The 16,352-nt window shown below is 46.1% G+C and overlaps 1 long non-coding RNA gene across 1 annotated transcript in view; it reads right to left on the reverse strand.

Annotated features, from left to right (window-relative positions):
* The window catches only part of LOC109287898, a 39,623-nt gene that overhangs the window by 12,587 nt on the left and 10,684 nt on the right, over positions 1-16,352 (reverse strand). The window contains exon 2 of the long non-coding RNA XR_002095002.1: positions 4,877-4,950. This is a non-coding gene — a long non-coding RNA (uncharacterized LOC109287898). The remainder of the gene's footprint in view (positions 1-4,876; positions 4,951-16,352) is intronic.

The following is a 16,352-nucleotide window of genomic DNA, read 5'->3' on the forward strand; positions in this document are numbered from 1 at the left end:
CCTTTCTCTCATATTCTCCCAGGGCATGTAGTCGTCTCTCATAACTGACAGTATTGAAAGTGGCTTATAGATCAAGTAATGTCAGCATCCTTGTTTCTTATCTTTTCTTTGTCATGAGATCATTCATCAATGCAAGTAACATTGTTTATGTTGTAGGGCTTGGCTTCAAGCCAAATTGGGAAGGGTTATCAGCAGAGGCCAGATGTTGTAAGAGCCAGTTTGCTACCACATTCATGCTAATCTTGCCCAGCAGTGGGAGGTCTGAGTGACTAGATTTTTAGTGAGATTGTTGGTAATAGAGTCAGCCACCAGCCAAGATAACCTCTCTTGCTTTGAGCAGCTGAAAGCAGCATTGGAGTAGGTCACAGGTAGGGGCATTTAAACTTGCAATAAAAGAAGCATGGTTCAGTTTTTAGGGCATGGGGGTTCAGATTTGAATTCTTTTGTGACTACCAATTACTTGCTGTGTTAGTTTGGGCAATTTACTTAACCTTATTATGTTAGGTTTTTTTCCCCTCCTAAAGATGCCTCAGAGAATAGTTTGGTTCCAATTTCTGTTACCATTTATACAACCAAACGGCAGTTTTCCAGCCATCTAAGTGGCATTTTTGGCATTTACACACAGTTTGAACTCAATTATGTATGCAGTGTGGACATGTGAGCCTGCGCAGTAGGCTATGTATGCACTGGTTAGGTGGCTATGTGATTATACATCACAAAGTTCTTCCTGACAAAAATCAGGGAGGGAGAGGTCCCTCCCACGGTTTAGACCCAACACCTGAGCGGTCAGGGCATTTGTCTAGGTTCTAGCTTTTCACGCCCCACCCTCAAACCAGAGATGATTTGAATCTTCATGTCTCTGATTTCCCAGAAGAGTGCTCTAGCTACCAGGCCACAAGTTAGGCATTATCTAGGCTCATGTCCACCCTTTCTTTTGAAGCTGGCCTCCAGGGCAGAAACGAAAGGGAGGGTCAGGAGGAAGCAGCTAAGCTAGAGGGTGTCTGGTCCAGTGAGATGATTGCTACTCTGGAAGGAAACAGGACCTGAATTCCAGCCTGGGTCCTTGCTTCTAATGGGGCAGAAACTTTCTTACTACTCGGTCAATTTTATTCAGTTAATATTAAGCCAAAGGTGAAGGCTGTTCAGCTCAAATGCAGCAGTGTAGGGAGGCTTAGATATTGCCCGATTCTTGGGTTGGTGGTTAGGTCTGTAAGATGGAGAGCCTCCAGTTCAACCCTCCAGTGAGTTACTGGGACCAAGAACAGGGGTATCCCACTTGCTGGGCAAATGCCCTAATTACAGAGCTACCAGGGCTCAAACATGGGAGATCTGTCCTGGCTTTTTAAAGACATGCTCAGGGATGTGCCTACATAACCACAAACCTACCCAGCCAGTGCACACCATAGCTGTGTGGACACTTACGTTGTGTATAAGTGCCAAAAATGTCATTTACATGGCTAAAAAACAGACACTTGGGTGTGAACAGGGTAAGAGTATTTGGCCCTTTGTTTGCAATGTGCTTTGAAATCCTCAGATAGAAGGTGTTATAAATTACAACTACTGCTACTGATTGTTATTAATAAGGTATAATTAAAACACTTCACCATGAAAATTCTTATGTAATTTTATTGTATAGAAAACAGCCATGAATTTCAGAGCTGAAATGGTGCTATCCTTTCTAAAACAGTGTTGTCAGCATCTTTCTCAGATGATTGATAAGGGAGATTATTTAACTGACATTGAAATGGTTTTTCAAAGACCTGCCATGTGGCTATGTCCAAAGGCTGCCAAATTTGGCACAGTTATTCCATAAACCTCCACTGCCCAGATGGCCATATAGTATACAGAGATCTGCTGATCTTGCAGACTTTCCAGTGTATTAAAAATAAAGCTCAGTTGAGTAGACACTTCCTTTTGTAGAGATGAGCAGCTTTCATGTTTAGATGAACAGCTTTCATGGCTCTTGCACTCTAAAGAACTTGATTCTGCAAAGTGCTGAATGCCCTAAACTAGCTGATACCACTGAATGTTAAAGGTACTCAAGACCTTGAAGGATTAAGGTCTAAGGTTTTTATGGTATTGCACCAACTGGATAAAACTGGGAGCAGATTTTGTGGGCCTCTGCCAGATAAGGTCTAATAATGTCATTGCTCTTAATAAAATCTTGTAGCAGCAGGCTCAGACAATGAGCAAAACATGTCTGTGTGGGAACTTGCCATCTTGCTCTGTTCTTACAACATTGGTTCTATTGTCAGTGAGAGATCATAAAAGCAGGGGAGAGACCTTGGTTGTTAGACCATATGTTTGTTTGGTTTTAAAGCTTTGATTGTGTGCTGGCTGCTGTGTGCTGTCTGTTAAACCCAGAGATACAAAGTGTAGCTTGTTTTTGATAGCCTCTGTCAGCAGAGTAATGCTTGCTCTCCACTCTGAAGTTTCTTTAAAGTTAACTGTTTCCTTGATTTGGGGCAGAGGCATTATGGGTGGAACACTAAAGCCAGGTCATGAACAATAAGTCAATCAACAAATCCTTATAATTTTTTCAGAAGATAATTATATGAATTATAAATGTTCTCAAAAGCATAATGGGTGAAAGCCATTCCTGATCTAAGTCTATTATCCAAGTGCAAAGTACCATATTTACTTGATTAGAAGATGAGGTCCCCCTGTTTAACACGTGGGGAAAAAGCCCCTTGCTTTACAATTGAGCATAAGGCAGTAGACTGGGGAGGGGGGAGGGGTGGGGGGCAGGCAGCTGCTCCCCAAACTAGGGCTGGGGCTGGGGAGTGGGAGCCACCCCTGCCCCCTCAGGTCCTCCCTCTCTTCCCCTGCAACCCCCAACCCTCCTGTCCTTCCTGCTTCTCTTCCTCTCTCCCCCTTTGTCACGCTCCTTCTTACCTTAGCTTCACACCAGTGGGCTTGGTCCCTGCTGCAGCCCAGGACACAGAGCATGGCTTTGCTGCTGTGGGGCCAGGCTAGAACAGAAGAGCTGGCTCCACACTGCTGCTAGAGGGTGGGGCTGGAGCCATGCTCTGCGTCCCAGGCTGCAGCAAGGATGAAGCCTGCCAGCAAAGAGCAAAGGTAAGGGGAGGGGTGGAGGGTGAGATATGGTGGGGGGAAATGGGAGGAAGAGGGGCAGAGACCTGAGGATGCAGGTAGCAGGAGCAGCATGGAAAGGAGAGGAGTGGGGAACAGGGAAAGGGGGAATTGGCAGAGCCTGAGGCTACAGGGGAGGACAGGCACAGTGAGTGGTAAATGGTGGGGTGGGAGGGAGGTCAGGCAGCAGGGAGCAAGCTGCCTGCCTCTCACTGCATGGTCCCTACCACTTGACCCCCACCACCTACTCCATTACTACCTCTACTGCCTCCCCTTTGTCTGTCCCCCCACTGCCTGCCCCATTACTGTCCCCCCCATCACCTTGCACCCCAGCACGTGCAGTAGTGAGGGTGTACAACTTTAAGATGATCCATGAACAATTAGATTCCAAACATAGAAAATTATAATAAATGTATACATTTTCCGTGTGTGGAATCTGATTACTGGGGGCAGGGGGTTCTTACATTCAAGGTTGCCTTGTATTTGAGTAAATATGGTAATGTTTCTGAACAGGCATTTCATTCTTATGGAAAATAACACTGCACGTATGTATACAGCACCTTTAATGCCAGTGTGTCGGGCAAGAGTTAGCAAAGAAACCCATCAGGGAATAACAACAAAAGACATCCGGATAAAGTAGCTTCTCATTGCAAAGACAGTAGTGAAGGAGGAGGAGGGAAAGAAGTCAATCCATTATAGCACATAGAGTTAGGAGGCAAAAAAAGAGGGTGTATATGACCCAAAAACAAAATATTACATGAGTGAAGTGAATGAGTTGGACTTTTGAGAGACTGCCAGAGAAATGGAGTTTGGAGGAAGATAGCATGGACCAACATCTTAAAAGCTTGGTTACTGTTAGGGATGATGGAAAAAAAATCCATTGAAACTTTTTTTGATGGAAAACTCAGGTTTTGATTAAATAAAATTTTCTGTGAAGAGTGTCAGCTCTACAGAAAATGCTGACCTTTTGTCAGACCACAGACAACCAAAACACATTTAGTGTTTTTGGAAAATATTCTCTATGGGGAAACTTGTGTCTACATCTAAAGAAGTGTATTGAATTTTTTTTCACCAAGGTTGTGGAAATGAGTTCCATATGCCTCTTGCATCTACTTGTCCCTTTTTGATGCTGCCAACACTTTAGTCTTAACATAGTGGCCTAATGTTTCAGACTAAAGACTCTTTACTTTACCTGATAAACTTAACTTACATTTTTTATGGGGATTCCAAGCATTTTACTCACTCATGAGATGCAGCTACATTTAGATATGACAAAATCTCCCTTTTACAGAATAATATCTACAGTTATACAGGAAGACTGCAGCTACCTGACATGATGCTCACCCATCACATAACGCTTAACAAAATCAACATTTTGGGGGGAAAGGCTTTGTATTTTTAATGACCATAAATGTTCAGAACCATAATCTCACAGGCCAGGCATGAGAACAACAGCCTACAGCAGTGCCTCCTCACTAAGGATAAGAGCACTCATTCAATAATGACTCAGAAACAAGAGTGTAACCTATTGACCCACAAACACCAATTTCTGCATTCTGGATTTTACAGTTAGATAAGAACTGTGGGGGGCTATTGTTTGCTTGGAAGTTTCATGCCAGCTCAGATTCTGAATAGAGTTCTATATTTTTATTTAAACAAGAACATTTTGCCTGACTGTGTTACCTTATTGCTTTCTTAAACTCAGAACAACCCACTATGATGTAGTAAAAGTGAGATGGGGTATACCATGTTTAATAAGGAGAATTCTTAAGAAGAAATTTACAGTAAGATTGTCCTTCCCACTGATATGCTGGACTCTTCTCAAAAAGGTCACCCATCCCATCCCTTCTGTGGTAGCTGATGAGATGTGATAAGATCACAGTCTAAAGTTATATGTAGGTTTTCATCACTGCCACTAGATCAAAGAATGGTTAGTTGCTTCTGACCAAAAGATACAGAAATAAAATAAATATTTACAAAACTGAGGACTGAAAACTCTCCATAATGATTTTCTGCACCTGAGCATTACAGAATGGGCTAATGCCATCAACATGGCACTGTATCAATATTTAATGTAAAAAAGGAATTTTTCTGTAAGAGTGCTTAAAGATGGACTCTTTAATTTGGAATTATACATCAACTACTCTTCCTGCTGATTACAGTTTTTTAGTTCTTGTATGGCACTGTTTCCACACAGCTTGCTTTACATACAGATTCCTATAACATAACTACTGATGGAGAATGTTCCCTTTCTGCATATATATATATATGGACCAGCAAGTAGGGGTACAATGATAAAGATTTTTTGGGCTGATGCTGATGGCTGATTATTAATGAGCCATGTTGGCTGATACCGATCTGATTGCTTATATGCACCCAGCAGCTTGGAGAGCAGCATCTGGCTGGTAAGTCTGTTGTAGGGGGAAAGGGTATTTATCAGTAACCTTATCGGCCACATCAGCCAAAAAAGGGGGATTGTGAATACTGTTAATTTTCCTTTTATCAGTGCCAATATGATATGGACCAATGTACTGGTGCACCTCTACCAGCAAGCTGCTTCATATACAGATCTGTATAACATACCAACTGATGGAAAATGTTCCTTTTCTTCATTTCTTATCCTACCATCAATATGCTACCTAGCCACTCAGTATAAAATTCAAAACAATACTATCTTATCCACAGAGAACCCCAACCTCCATCAATTCAGCAGCAGTTATTGTAAACAGAAATGGGTTTTGATATTCATGAGACGAGCAGAAATAGGACGGAGACTTGGTAGTTGCCACGTGTGAAAGATCTTTGTTTACAAACTACAGAACAATGAACAAATGTATCTGCAACATAAACATACTACTGAGTATATGCATTATAAAGTAAAATTATGCAGAATGATCTCAAATAAAATGTGTACTTGGACCCTAGATTATTCTTACAGAGTAGATAATATCCATGATGGGGAATTACTTGCTTGAAAGTTTTGTACCGCTTCAGATTCTGCATATAGCACTATATTTTTCTTTTATCAACAAGAACTTGTTTCCTGAAAAATGTATCACCCCTATTGTTTGGTTACACCCCAAACCACTCACCACGATATACCGAAAGTGGGACATGAGCATATTAGGTTTAATGAAGAGAATCTTTAAGAAAAAATTTACAGTGAGACTGCCCTACCCAATGACATGCTGCTGAACTTGCAAATTCAGACGGACAGAAAAAGGATGACACTGCCTTAGTCAGCCCTTACTAAGGAAGTAGCTGGCAGAGAGAACTTTCAACTTGTTGAGTCAGGTGAGAAACTAGCTCATACTACAAACATATAAAATTCAGTCTTGTACAGTCATTTCAAAGTCAGTCACTTATCTATTTAACTCCTTCGTTACTTTGGATTATATCTGCTGTTGGGCAAACAGAGCAGTTTTACATTATTCCTAGTTAAGTATCCCAGACTAACTCGAAGTGTAGACACTTATCTTGGAATAAGAATGCCTTTCCCCAAAAATAAATAGAAAAAAGTTAATCATTCTGGAGTTAATTAGACATAATTTCAGGTATAAACAAGTAGGTGGTTTCGATTTAAAATGATGTTAATCCGTGCTCTGGTAGAGCACAAAGTACAACACAAACATGTTAAGCAAATAAGCATGTAAATTACAAAGATATATATCTATTACCTTGATTTTTGGACAGGTTATGGAAGTTTAAGTAGGATAATAATTTTTAGACTCCCAGCCAGTACCTTTTTGTCCATATCCACATCCCCCAATCTTTTGTTAGGGTTCAGGGTAGAGATGTGCCTTTTGCACTTCACTCCTTCTTTGCCAAACAACTGCCAGACACAGTCCAGCTACATATGAACAGCTATATGAAAAGCTATTTTTAATGATACGGGCGGGATGTGAATTACCTGTAATAGTTTCTTCCAGTGCAAGACTGCTTAACTGGTCAAATCATTTCTTTAGTTTGCTTTGGGTCTCTTGCAAATTAAAGTTTTAGGCATGTTTCCCTTTTCAGGAGATCATACCTAAATAAGTAACGTAAAGCTTTACTCAATAATATGCTGGAAAAGTAATTTAATATCCATCTGGACAGGTCCTGGTTTGTGACTCCTTCATTCTCAATCAGTTTGTTACTGACTAAAGGGTGCATCTACACATGCACTAACACACTTTTGCTAATGGGCATTAAATCTAGTAGCTCTGGGCACCTATACATGAGTGCGTGATAGGGGCAAGCTTTTATACCCAGTGAAAGCACCGGCCTGCCTCCTGTCTATGGACTAGCCACCCACCTCACCCTCCTGCCATGCCTTGGTGTAATAGTATTAGGATGTTAATCAGGTGGGAGGCTGCCCAATGTTTAGGGAGATATCTGCAGCTCCGTTCCACCCCTACACTGCAGCCCAAGCACTGGAGATGGCATCCCAGCCATCTAAGTCAGCCATACCCTTCACTCCATTAGCTGTGGTCCCCTCTCTGGAAACTTTGACTCTCCCTTAGGCCCCGGCTCCACCTCAGGCCAATCAGGATCCTGATCCTCTTGCTCTCTGGGCATCCCTCATGGTGGGCCATCTTGGCCCTTTGACTCCCACTCCCTCCTTGGGTCCTGGCCCCAGCATGGACCAGTCAAGGTCCCTTCGGTCAGGTCTAAGCTGCATGCTCATCCTCAGGGTTTGGGGGTCTGCCATTCCCATCTCAGGTGATTCACAAAGTGTTCCTGGCCCCGTGGGATCACTCACCCCAGCATGCTCAGGAGCTTACCCAAAGGTGGGGGCTGAGGTTAAGGTGCCCCGACCTGCCTTACGGTGGGTTCACTTGTGGCATTTACATGGGGACTGCTGTGCCACCAGCAGCCCTACTAGACCTTCCTGCCCTGGCAGGGTGCAGTTTTAGGTCATGCCCAGGACCAATGAGGCCTCCAAGCCATCACCATAGCCTCACCCTTACCTCCAAGGTAAGTTCCTGGTAGACCTCAGTAGAGAAGTATTTCTCCTCTGCTGGCTGATCATGAACTGCTCTCAGTTTAGGAAGCTGGGCATTAAAATGGCTTCCCTAATCAGGCACTTTCCCCTCCCTGGCCCAGTCCTTAAAGTAGCAGTCTGCTCCAACACACTGGAATTCAATTAATTGAGTCTGCTGGCGGGTGGCTATTGTAGGCTCCTACATCTCATGTGTAAGTGTCCCCATGCTTAAAAATGGCGGCAGGGGCACTTGAACTAAAGTTCATCAAATAAGCTTCACTTCAAGTGCCCTTGCTGCTATTTTTAAGCATCGGGATACTGATACAGGAGACGCAGCAGTGCTTTAGTTAGAGCAGCTCTTGGAGCCCTCCCACTTCTGAAGCACATATAAAAGTGCCCTCTATTGTGAGATACTAGGACAATGTACACATCTGTCTTAATGTGCATGAACTAAAAAGCATGGAGTATTTATAGATGTGCTCTGGGAAGTGGAAGGGGGGGGCACTTTAATTAGTGCAGCTGTGAGAGCCACACTAATTAAAGGAATAATGGCCATAAGTTGACTGAGAGATTCAGGCTATATATCAGGAGGCACTACTTCACAGTCAGGGCAACTAGGATCTGGAACCAACTTCCAAGGGAAGTGGTGCTCGCTCCTACCCTGGGGGTCTTCAAAAGGAGGCTAGATAATCACCTAGCCAGGGTCGTTTGACCCCAGTATTCTGGGCAGGGGGTTGGACTTGATGATCTGCTCAGGTCCCTTCCAACCCTACCAACTATGAAACTATGAAGTACCTGGAGCAGAATGAGCTTTAGTTTAAAGAGCCCCGCTGCCATTTTTTAGCATGGGGACACTGATACACGTGACGCTGGAGTGTACTGAAGCACAGTAACTAATTACCATGCTCCAGCAGACTCGTTTAATTTAGTGCAGTGCTTTGGAACAGCCTTACTGTATGTATATAGGTGCCCATGGTTTTTAAGTGATGCTTAATGCGCCTTAACCTATTTTAATGAGTATTACCTAAAAAAGCATGTGTTTTTAGTGATGCTTTAATGCACATTGAGGCACACTTGTAGATGTGCTCAAATGTACTTGTCTAAATTTGTACTTTAATAGTTTTTCAACTGAAAAGGTTTCAGTCTTCCTAGTAGGTGCAACACTTCTTCACAACTGATCTAGTTGTTGTTGTTGTTGTTCCTCTTCCATGATGTAAAGAAAGGGAAGGTCCAAATTCTATTAAGTTTGATACAAAATAGAGCATGCTGATAAAAAGTCACTAATATTGTTATTGCTAATCATGTCTGTTACTGTAGTGTCTTAATACTAATGTAGAAGAGAGTATCATCCAAAAGGCAGTGCACAAGCTACATCTGAAATCTATTTCCCATTATCTGGTCCAGAGGAAGTGGAGTAAAAGGTAGAGTTGTATATAGCTAAATATTGGGGAAGTTGCAGAATTTGGAGTGAGATTTGAATAAAAAAGACTAATTTTCTTAAAATTCAGGGTGATTGGTAGATGTTAAGGAACTCTTGATTTGTATCACTGATAGAGAGACATCCTTGGATTAAAAAGTTTATATATAAATCTTAGCTAATATCATAGGAGGCGAAAGGCCAGGGCTTAGACCTCCCCAAATGCCAGTCAGTGGTGGCAGCATATAGAGCCACAGGGCTCCAGGAGGCTGCAGCAGAGGGGGAGGGGTGCACACACAGACATGCAGCCAGAGCATGCAGCAGCCCAGTGGCATGTGGAGCACTGCCCAGTACAGCAGGTAAGTCTATCATGGGGAAGTGGCATGGTGGGGGGCAGATTGAGCCCCCCACGGTGAGGGAGCGAGCGGGCCAGAGGCAGCACATGCAGATCCTGGGGCCTGTGCCCCCCAGGAAGAGTCCGGCACAGCCCTGCAGTCCTCCTGTGGGGTGCGGGCCCCCAGATCTGTGTGTGGGATGATAGCAGGCTGCCACTGCTGGCTGGGGCTAGCAGCAGCATCAGTCTTCCCAGTGCTCAGCACGGACTGCACCAAGCACTGGTCCCAGCCAGCAGCAGTAGCCATCATCCTGCGTGCAGATCCGGGGGCCCATTCCCCCTGAAAGGAGTCTGGCACAGCCCCACAACCCTCCTGGGGGGTGCAGGCTTCTGGATCTGTGTGTGGGGTTTCAGCAGGCTGTTGCTGTTGGCTGGAGAAGTAGCCCAGAGCCGCCACCATCACCAACTGGCAGCAGCAGCCTGCTGTCATCCTATATTATCCAGGGGCCCTCAACCCCCAGGAAGAGCTGGGGAAAAGATCAGGGAGCTGGGGAATCCAACCGGGAACTCCTAGTTCGTTTCGCCAGCTCCCGGTTTGATTCCCCAGCTCTCTGATCACTTCCCCCAGCTCTCTCATCATTTCCCCATCTTTTCCTGGGGGTGTGGGCCCCCAGATCTGCATGTGGAGTTTCAGCATGCTGGCCCCAGCCTGCAGTGGCAGCCTGCTGAAACATTGTGTGCAGATCGGGGGTTCTCACCCCACAGAAGAGCTGGGGAAATGATCAGAGAGCTGGGGAATCGAACAGGGAGCTAGATTTCAATATCAGAGCAGTCCTTCCCTCCCTCTCCTTAGTTTTTGTTTAGCTGCAAGCAACCCCGGCTTTGAAACTGGAAATGTTTTGAAACTTTTGAAACATTTCGAGTGCCCTTGTTTCATTTCAAAGCTGTTTCAAAGCCTTTTTTCATTTCAGTGTCACTTTTGAGCTTGAAACATGTTGAAACAGCTTTGAAATGAAACACCTGTCGAAATTTCATACAGCCCTAGTATTTATCTGTAACAGAGATAATCTATTATCAGAGATAAACAGGCCTAAATTTACAATTAGCCAAATAAAGCCTAACCAGTTTACAATAAATAAGCTACTTCTCTAGCAGTGGGGACCACTATTGATACAAGAGAGAAAGTACAAATAGGCCACAACCAAACTTCACTAAACAGTGAATGAAATCTTGTATTGGATGGCTACAGAATGCTATTTAGAGGTTTACCTTTTTGGAATTGGCTTGTAGGTAAAGTAGATATGCATAGGAATAATGGTCCAGGGCAACAGCAAGGGTTAATTAATTTCTAAAAGCCTGTTGGTGACAGTTTCTTCAAGGCTCAGTGTGTCTGACAGAGGTAAGCAGCAGGAGACACAGACTGGGAAATTGAAGACATGCACCACACTGTCCCATAACAGAGATAAGGGACTCTGCAGCCTTGGTGCCAGGTTACAGTGCCCAAGTGCAGAACCTGTGGGACTTCTGGTTTTGGTAGGTGGACCAAATTAGGAGGAGAACTGGAAAAAGCCCAAATTAGGATGTGTGCATGTGATGGGTTTGTGAAACAAAGGAATATGCTGACAGGACAGAACATGGACTGTATGACAACCACAGGGAGACCAATCAACAATCCCCAAAGATGAAGAGTCATCACAGAGGGGAAAAGATACAAAAGGAGGGATTTCAGAGCAGCAAAGGGTCCCTAGGAGGGGAACCCAAGGCCACAATGAACAGAGGGCATACCACCAGTCCATCTCACCCACCCCATGGGGGGAGGAGGGGAAGGGGGAGGCCTCATCCTCCAACATCCAACCTCCAGGCTGCTGATATCTGACATTCAAGAGATAACCTTAAAGTGAAGCTCGTGTACTAGCTAGATGTACCACAACTCTGTGATCTCTAGGACTGATAGATATAGAATTGTTTGCAATATTCTTTTCTGCTATCACTGTGTATCAATAAAATCACCTATTATTGAATATAATTACATCTGCCTGCACTAAAAAAGATAATCCTATCTTAAACATTTGTCCTAATCTCAGTTTCCTTTTCCAAGACTTGTTGCTCTGATAGGAAGAGAAATAAATGTTAATGTCTCTTCCCCAAGAAACTGAATCTTCCCAGACCAGGGACGGGCAATTATTCGGGTTGGATGGCCACTTAAGGTATTTCATGATTTGTTGAGGGCTGGAGGGAGGGGGTGCTGACCCAGCCTCAGTCCCCCATCACAGGTGTTTACACCTCCCAGCACAAAGCGGGGTAGGGAGGGGGAAGGGAGATGATAATAGAACCTATCAAGTCCTGGGCCTGTCCACCGGGGGTGCTGAACAGAGTGGGTAGGCATGCGGTGAGTGAGGTCTCCATGAAGACTAGCCCAGGAACCCTGCGGGCCGGGCAGGCTTGACCAGGCTGATGGTATACAGCCACAGGCCAGTGTCTGGGAGCAATCCACTCCTCACGTCCCTGGATAGCGGGAGCTGCTCATGGAACTGGTGCCTGTCACATGGATGTGTGGGGAGTGGATGGGACTCTACCTCAGGCCCTGGCCCCACACTATCACTGCCCTATGATCCCAGCTCTGAGCCCAGCCCTGGTCCTGTCTGCCTGTCCTGCTTCTGGATGCTGTTTCCTGCCCACCCACAATCCCATTCCATCTGCCTAGCTGAGCATACCCTGCTGTCGCAGGGTACTTTCGTGCCCTGCTCCTAGTGAGCCTTGAACATAAGGGGGGAGGTGTGTCACAGGGCACTTTGGTGCCCTGCTCCTACAAAAAGGAACAGGTGCCAGTTGCTGGGGCAACCACAGTTGGTCAGCTGACTGGAAGGGGGCAGGGTCTGACCTATATAAAGGTGATCCAGGCTGAGGCCAAGGAGGCAGTTCCCCATTTGCAGCCAAGGAAGAAGGAGCTCTGCTGGAATGAGCAGAGTAGGGAAGCCTGATGGCCTGAACAGCTTCTGTTCAAGGATACCGGGTGGAGAAAGCCCTGGTAGGGAGATGAATGATGGTTAGCCAGATGGCTTAGAGTTTACGTAGTAGCCCAGGGGCTTGAGTTTTCTGTTTTGTAGTTTTATAAGACCGGAGGACTGGGTGAGGCTAGTAAGGGTTGGAGGAGGCCTCACAGGGGCTCCATGGTGGTGTGGGGGCCCCGATGCCAGAGAGGGCACAACATTCAGGGGTGCACTGACCCCAGCCCTGAGAAGAAGTGCAGAGGATTGGGGGCCAGTTAAGGCTGAGGCTGCCTGAGCCCCACAGGAACTTTGGACCCGAGGAGGGGATTTTGGGGCCAGGCACAGCTACGGCCACCTGAGCCCCAGTTCTGAGAGGCCCCAGTGCGGGCACAGTCACGAGAGCAGGCGCCAGTGCGGGCACGGTCACGGATAAGGCCCCAGTGCGCATCTGTGAAGGCGCGGGCAACTGCGAGAAAGGCCAGGGATTGTCCATGGGGAGCGTGGGCAACCGTGAGAAAAGGGAAGCCAGAGGGCCTGCGAGGGCATGGATCATTGTGAGACGGGCCCAGGGAGTGTCCGGGAGGGCGTGGGCGATTGAGACGGGCCCAGGGAGCACCCAGGAGGGTGCAGATAGGATTGACCAAACAATGTCCGATACATCTGCGAGGCTTGGGGCGTGGTACAGGGGTGGCTGGAGCCACACATAGCCCCTAAGGCTTTAGTGCACAGAGTCATCTAAGACAGAGCACAGACTTCGATATATCAGGGGTACCGTGTCAAAGAGGACAAAAAGGCAGCCTCCCTTAACACTACTTACATCAAAGACGTGGCGGGCGAGATGGTGAGGGTGCATTGACACCAACTTGGAACAGTAGGGGGCGCTAGGAGAGATCACAGCCGCTCTTAGGACCCCGCCCCATGACACCTGCCCACAGGGATCCTGGGCTGGTCTCCATGGAGATCCTGTCCATCCACCCACCTGCCCAGTCTGTCCAGCGCCCCTAGCAGTGGGTATGGGGGTGTGGATGAACCACAGTGCCAGGGCAGTGGGGCTGGATCTGGCAGTGGTGATAGAGACACTGGCAGTGGCAACCAGAAATGTGAGGGCAGAGTGAGCTGTAATTGTGGGAGCTGCCAGGAAGCTAAGTCCAGCCACTGCACCACTCCTGCCCTGCTGCCATGCCACCCAGCCCCATGAACTAAGTTCCCAACATGCTCAAACCACATGTGGGGATAGGGCAGACTGTGCTCCATGCCAGGCCGCACCTCTGCACCCAGGGGTGGCAGAACCTCCCACAAGCGCCACAGCCTGGGCTGCCTCCCGTTTCTTGGCCAAGCAGGGCTGAGGGCCCCACTGTGGGCCATATTTTTCCTAACCCTGTCCCAGACTGTATTGCCAGCTAGGTATGCCAAGCAATCAGAACCCTTAGAAATGTCCTTCCTCCAACTCTGCCATCCATTTGTCCGTTGGATAGGCTGGCCCTGAGCCCTAGAGGCAGGGAAGATTCCAACAGTAAAGTAATGCAATATCTTGATGTATTCTTATGATACTTTGGCATGAAAGAAGCTATTAAATATAAAATTATATTACTATTAATATTACTTTACATCTCACAAAACCTGAATGTCAGACTGTGACATTTAATATTATTTATAGCCCTAAAATTCAATTATCAGTGAGTCTGCTTAGCAGATAACAAGGAGCTGTGATCTCGAAGGCCTCTCTCTCAGATGTTGCAAGACCTCAGAATATATTAAATAGAAGTATGATTGAAATAGACATTCACTGACAAAATCAAGGGAAATTCTGAATGTTATCTCTCACCCCATTCCACATGAGCACATTACATCTGTGGTACAGTCAGGACAAGCAAAGTTCACAGAAGCTCAGCTTTGGATTTAAGCACATTACACACTCATCCGAGTTCTGAGTTGACTTTCAAGAGGCCTGTTTTAACTGAAACCAAACACATTTTGTTGAAGTCTCCAGATATATCTTAACAGCAATTTTTGGGAAAAACATAAAATCTTGCTCTCTCACTTCTCCAGGCACTGTGATGGCTCCTGATAAGTTAGGCCCTCCCATAAGCTGCTGGTCCCTCATTTAAGGTGACAATATATGCTGATGATGACATGACTTTTTGTGAGCAGTGAGACTGACATTTAGTCTCTGATCAAGAGTCAATGAACCTAAGAGCATGCCTTCTAGGCCTGTATCAACTGGGCCAACAGTGACATATTTCTGCTGGGCATTTAGGCTGACACAACCCTCAGAACAGCCTGGAAGTTTGTCCTGGTGATGCAATGGCTTCAAAGCCCTGTGGGCATATCTAGTTAAGAGCTGGAAAGACTTCAGTAAGGAATTTTGAAGCATGACTACAGCAGTAGATGGTCCTGGCAGCTGTTACTCTGTGGCATAGGGGACCCATCAAGGACTCCTTAAGAAGCTCTAGAAATTCCTCATGGCCTTCTTTTGGGACAGTTGCCACCGGCTCTATAGGGCTATCCTCTACCTGCCTACCAAAGCCCTTGCAGCCTGGCTGGGCCTGCACACCTTTTGTATTATGTCTCTTGGTTGCAACGAAGACTGCCTGCCCTCCCTTTAGGTTGCTGTCACTGCCCTAGAAGACCATCTCGGCACATAATGAGCCCTCCCTGACAGCAGCATATTAAACATGCCATCTCCATTGCTGCCTATCTTTCTGACCATGGGCAGCAACAAGAACAGCCGACCAGGTACCCTGTTCTCCCTGCATATGTTGAACAAGAAGAGAGGCAGGATCTGCTTTTGAGATCTTGTCTGGGAAGACACTATATACATGAACAGTCAGTATGTCACACCCGTGTCTTTAATACTTACCCTGATGTGACTTTGAGGCTAGCGGCAGCAACACCAAAACAAGTCCACTGGGCCTGACACGTCCTGTAGAAACTGCCCATTGCCCAGAGGACTTGAAACCTTCAGTGGAGGCTGCTGCACAGGGCCCTGACCACTGGCAACATTGTTTGTCACTTAGACCTGGCAGCAGCAGTAGCCTGTCCCTTCTGCAAGGAGGTGATGCTCTTCCATTCCTTCCTGGACTTCCCCTGGTTGCAGCTGCTCTTCGCTGCCCTCAACACCCTCTTTGGTGCAATGGACTTGGATTTTTCTGCAACAGTGTACATCTTCTGAATCCTGTACCAAACAGCTGAAGGGAATATGATCTGTCTGGCCAATTTCCTGTTGAGCCAGGCCAAGATGGTGACCCTGAAGGACTGCAGAAACCTGCTTGCAGGGGCCAGTTCTGGTGATGCCCTCTAACTCTTCCAGTTCCTGATCCAGACACAGGTCTCCTTTCAGTTTGTATACTGCATCTTGCAACAAAATATGAACCAGTTTGTGCTAGGATGACCATCAAGGGAGCACTCTGAAAGATGAAGGGTGGATGCTTCACACTAGTCCTTAGTGTGTAATTCCTATGAAGGACATTGGGAGGAGGAGGTGTTTAAATCTCCAGTGATAAAAATGTGATGTCACTGACCAGGGGGGTGGGGGGGGAGGGGGAGGGAGTAGAA

Source organism: Gavialis gangeticus, unplaced genomic scaffold, assembly GCF_001723915.1.
Source record: "Gavialis gangeticus isolate Ggan-Ray unplaced genomic scaffold, GavGan_comp1, whole genome shotgun sequence".
NCBI classification, from domain to species: domain Eukaryota; kingdom Metazoa; phylum Chordata; order Crocodylia; family Gavialidae; genus Gavialis; species Gavialis gangeticus.